Source organism: Phyllobates terribilis, unplaced genomic scaffold (genome assembly GCF_046119375.1).
Source record: "Phyllobates terribilis strain yellow unplaced genomic scaffold, ASM4611937v1 Scaffold_9__5_contigs__length_417890890, whole genome shotgun sequence".
Taxonomy (NCBI): Eukaryota; Metazoa; Chordata; class Amphibia; order Anura; family Dendrobatidae; genus Phyllobates; species Phyllobates terribilis.
In genome coordinates, this window is record NW_027362769.1 from 205344000 (window position 1) to 205349999 (window position 6000).

Sequence of the window (6000 nt, forward strand, 5' to 3'; positions counted from 1 at the left end):
TTTGCAACTGCGCTTGGAGACACTTTCAAAGTTTGCCCAATTTTTCGGACTGACTGACCATCATTTCTTAAAGTAATGATGGCCACTCATTTTTCTTTACTTAGCTGCTTTTTTCTTGCCATAATACAAATTCTAACAGTCTATTCAGTAGGACTATCAGCTGTGTATCCACCTGACTTCTGCACAACACAAGTGATGGTCCCAACCCCATTTATAAGGCAAGAAATCACACTTATTAAACCTGTCAGGGCACACCTGTGAAGTGAAAGCCATTTCCGGTGACTACCTCTTGAAGCTCATCAAGACAATGCCAAGAGTGTGCAAAGCAGTCATCAAAGCAAAAGGTGGCTACTTTGAAGAACCTAGAATATAAGCAAAGCAGTCATCAAAGCAAAAGGTGGCTACTTTGAAGAACCTAGAATATAAGACATATTTTTAGTTGTTTCACACTTTTTTGTTAAGTATATAATTCCACATGTGTTAATTCATAGTTTTGATGCCTTCAGTGTGAATGTACAATTTTCATACTCATGAAAATACAGAAAAATCTTTAAATGAGAAGGTGTGTCCAAACTTTTGGTCTGTACTGTACACAAGAGCGCTCATTCAGCTGAGTGCTCCTATGTTCTCTATGAGAAAGTCGCCAACTAACTGACGCTTTATCTCCAGGAGAACAATGAAAAAGAAATCGGACATGTGTAATCAACATCTCTCCCCACCATCAGTCGACCAACATCCCCATTTAAATTAGATCGTTGGCTGAATCTGTCGGTATTGGTAGGTTCAGTCTACATTAGTCTAATGTCTATGGGGGCCTTAAGACAACATGAGCTGTGAATATTATGGCCCTGTACATAACTAGTCAAAATGCAGTTGTAAAGGAGTAAAAGAGCTGTTGGCACTCCTTCTAGAAACCTGCGTATTAATGTCATGCATTGACTTAGTGTTTATATGTGTTTTATCTCTTTTGGGCCTATAGTAATTAGTTAGCTTGTGGACAGGGTTAACTATCAGGCCAGTCCATGGTGGGAAGAGTTAAGTGGGCATAGGATCTTGGGTTTCTTGCTTGTAGAGGAGTTGAAAGAAAGTCATTAAAGAAGTGGAAGTTTCGCTGATACAGGAAAGGCCACAAGTGGAGAGTGTGTTAGTCCAGATGGCAAGTTCAAGATCAAGTTTCTACCAGCAACTGAATTTTATACGGCCATAGTGCAGACATTGAAAGAGTAATAAGAAGGTATCTACCAGCTGCAGTGAGTATGGCCATAACATACAGTATCAGAGGTCTATTCCGCAAGGCAGCTAGTAGGAGTGGGCTACAAGGGCACCAAGTTAGCCGGTCATGAAAGATAGGAGTTTCTGTTATTACCAGGAGGGGACATGAAGGTATACCTGTAGAGAAGGATAGAGATGGTGAAGACCAGAGCTAGAAAGCACTCCGACACTCGTGCAGAATATCAATACCATCAATACCATCAAAATGCTATGCATAAAGGAAAGCCTCTCTACGACACAGAAGATTTGTACCAATAGTATTGTGCTTTCTATCGTTTGTTGCAGTTCTATTTAAAGGGAATCTGTCAGTAGGTGTTTGCTAACTCATCTGAGGGCAACATAATGTAGGCAAAGAGACCCTGATTCCAATGATGTATCACTTAGTTTACTGAGTGCAGCAGTTGTGACACAAACACAGTTCTTAGATTTAGCATGTAGAAGAGCTCAGAAAGCTTCCCCCGCCCACACAAGGCTCTTATGTACATTGTCTATAGACGGTGAGCTGCTTATCATAGGAGAGGGCGAGTCAGACTAGCATTCATGCGCTGCTGTAGCTGAAATAGTCCAGACTATGATAATCACCAGGTAATAAAACCTTCAGTGTAAGTTAACAACAGTACGCATCCTGACACGTGACACATCATTGAATTCAGTGTTTTAACCCCTACCTCATGCTGTACTCAGATTACATAGCAAAAACCTGCAGACAGATTCCCTTTAAGGAATTCCAGTAAAGATGTTTTTATCTTTTTACATTGGACTCTGGTCTCCTTGTTCATGGCCTCCATACCATCAAACCACTTGTGTCCTGAATGGGGTGAATAGCAAACCCCTATAATATCTACACACACGCAGGGAGTCCTTAACTGGGTGCTCTGGGACCATGTAATAAACCTCGCCATGAATGGTCCCGCAAAAAATGATGTTCGAATTTTTGTCAGATGTCAACATGTAATAGCACCATGGGGGAGGTGACAGCTAAGGATTCCCGAAAGCTGTAGAGAGCGTGGGCGTACCAGAAAGACAGCATGAAGGCTCATTACATGAAACACCAACCTGTAGAAAATATTAAAAAAATAAGGAAAAAATAACAATCAATGTAATTACAGTGATCGTAATATGGTAATATAGGCATGGATCAGTCTACACTGGCCTCATTGTGTATGGATGCTGAAAACCAATGAAAGGGTCATACATTTCTTTATGCATGTGATTAGAGATTGTTGCCTAGCTGACGTTGACTTGTAATATCTCGTGCATGGTTTTCAGGGAGATTACTAGATTCCTTAAAGACATCAGCTCTCACAGCAAGATGAGCATCTGCAATTAGCAACACATATTAGTATCATACATCCTGGGCGCCCGAGGGAACGAGCTGTCAGTGCAAAACCAGCTGTTTTAATAAAGCCTCAACCTGCTGTCTAAAGGTTACCATTCACATCAATGACATCCAGACACTTCAGGGGGTCGCACTATGTTGGCTATCTTCATTAGAAGGATCTTTGAATGTCTTGTGAGCAGCTGGGTTCAGAGCCGATGCAATACAGCATTAATACAGTCCAGATTAGCCACGGCTTTGACTTTATTGGAATATATTAGAAAGTATTGTATCATTTTAATGTTTAAACTTTCAATTCTTATGTGTTCCCATTCTGCATTGCATTAAAATGTCTCAAATGATTTAATTAATTAATGATGTAATTGTGGGAAAAAGATCTAGTGATGGACAACCGTAAATAACGAGTGTATGATACAAATGATGGTCTGTTGGTGTTAGCGGGTCATTTTGCTCTTGGACTTGCCTTCTCGTTGGGTCTTGAGCCAACACCGGTCATGCTCATTACAGCAGATCCCCTACATCGCTCTTATTACTATACATTTATCTCAGTATAGGCTTGTGGCAATTGCCTATTGATCTTCTGAAATGAGCTCTCCATGCATTTGAAATCTGTTCTTGTAGGACAGGCTAATGGTGGGCTTGCGCCGATACAATCCGAGAAGGCAGAACAACAGCCTGAGGTTGTGAAATGGGGGATGTCAATGCAATTTAACAAGAGTCACTGTGCAGAAATTTTCAGCTCATTGATTTCAATGTGTAAAAACTTGCATTTGCAATGAATTCACCACTGTTTGGGCTCGTGCCTATAAATCGGACGAGTGCTATTCAATTCGGATATCACACTGACCAATGTTATTCAATGGGGCAGTGCAGATGGCAGAATTTTAAAAAATCGCAACATGCTGCAATTTGACTCTGAAATCGTATGAGACTCACCCATGGGTGTGAGAAAAAAAATGGATGCCACAGTATGGCAACTGATTTTTACGAATTCATTGCAATTCTGGAACATAGGAAACTGTAAATGCTTCTGTAAATTATTAATAGCTGCTACTGCTAATTATTAATTATTAATAGCTGCTACTGTAAAAAAACGAATTGTACACGGATGTCAAGCGAGAACAAAATCATCCTATTATTTTTAGTGTTGTGTGACCCTAGCATTAGTGGGGGGCTGTGATGTAGCTAAGACTTCTTAATGAGGGGCACATACGTAGCAATGGATAAGTCATTGATATGGCAGGCACATATATATGGGACACTTGTGTGGCTGCCATTGTTATATTAAGCACTGCTGTGGCTCGCATTGTTATATAGAGCATTGATGTGGTTGGCACATTTATGAGGTCAGTGAAGCAGTTACCACTTTTATGGCTGGTGCTGTTGTAGGGCACTGATGTGGTTTGCACTGATATATACAGAGATGTATCTAGATCTTCTAGCACCCAAGGCAAGAATTCAGTTTGGCGCCCCCCCCCCCCACTCCTTCCCCAGCACCTGTGCGATTTGCACACTAAGGCCTCGACCCCATTATCAGTAGTTAGTCAGTATTTGGTCAGTATTTTTTCTCAGGAGTGGGAGCCAAAACCAGGAGTGGGTGATAAATGCAGAATTGGTGACTTGTTTCTATTATACCTTTTCTCTGGTTGTTCCTCACCTGGTTTTGGCTCCCACTCCAGAGCTATAATTCTGACCGAATACTGACCAAATACTGATAGTGGGGCCGTGGCCTTAGTCACATGCCGACGACACTGCTCTTCCTAATGCTCTCTGAGAGAAGCAGAAAGATAGGCTCGTTGTCACGTGACCATAAGTATGAAAACTGCATATGAGTGAAATGTCCATGTGATGACTGCTGGAACCTGCAAGCAGAGCTGAATCCTGACAGTGAGGATATTACACGCTGTCAGGATTGGTGCTACAGGACTTCATTTTATAATTAAAGGGCTTGTCCAGGTTTGAGATGAAAGTCTGCAGTCACTCTATGTGTCTTCAGGCTTCTGAATTCTCACAGTACATGCACTGCACACTTTTAGGATTCTCCCTTGCCGTGGCAACAGTGGATGGTCATGTCACCACAAGTATGTGCTTTGTATACTTCTGGTCACATTTCGACTAGACATCTCTGGCCTCCCTCAATTTATTTTCATTGAGTGAGGCCACGCATGTCTAGTCAGCAAGTGACCGCATGTATACAAATCGCCGACACGAGAGAATCCTGACAGCGTGCAGTGCGCACTGTGAGAAGTCAGAAGTCTGCAGTCACATAGAATGACTGCAGACTCATCATAAACGTGAACATCTTTAATGCTCCTAACATGAATAAAAATATAAAAATGTCAGCATCATAAAAAACATTTACATCAAGGTACCTTATAGATGACGCTGTCTCTGGAGTTGTTCTCTTTCTTTTCTTCTCATCTTGTCCACAGTTTTCTCATCCATAGCTCTTCTCTGCAGACTTCCATCTTCTCTGGTCTTCTGCAGCACATCCCCACACGATGCCCTTGAAGATAGCAGTGTCATTATAATGCTCCTGAATACAAATATCTGCCCTACACTGAGCCCCTGAATAAATAATTGCCCTCACTATATTCCCTGCACAAAATATCACCACCACACTGTCCCTCTTATGGTCCATACCCTCCACACTGCCCTCTCCTTTCATAGGGCTCAGTCTGTGTACTGCTTCCCCTCATCACACTCGTCTTCTTTATCATACTGTTCTCTCCCGGCTGTGACCTTACACTGTCCACCATTCTATCCCCCACCCACTACTCAGTCTCTATTCTGTGCCCACTCACACTTTTCTTCCCCCATACTGTCTCCTCACACTATTCCCCTTAATAGTCTCCTTACACATTTCCCTTACCTCCTCATATTTCCTCCTCACACATCCCACCAACTCCCCATACTGTATCTGCATACATGCCATTACCCTCGCTTCCCATACTGTGTCCGCATTCATTTTCCCCCTCGCTACCAATAATATCTCTGCACCCACTCCCCACTCGCTCCCCGCAGATTAAATCTCCCCTTCACACTGAATAAATATGGTCCTGGCACAATAAATAAATATTTCCCCTGCACAATGAGTAAATATGCCCCCCTGCACAATTCATAAATTGCCCACCTGCACAATTAATAAATATGCCCCCCTGCACAATTAATAGCCCCCTGCATAATAGCCCCCCGCACAATGAATTAATAAATTAATAGCCTTCCTGCACAGTTAATTAATAGCCCCCCTGCACAATTAATAAATATGCCCCCCCTGCACAGTTAATAGCCCCCTGCATAATGGCCCCCTGCACAATGAATTAATAGCCTTCCTGCACAATTAATTAATAGCCCCCCTGCACAATTAATAGCCCCCTGCACAAATAAAT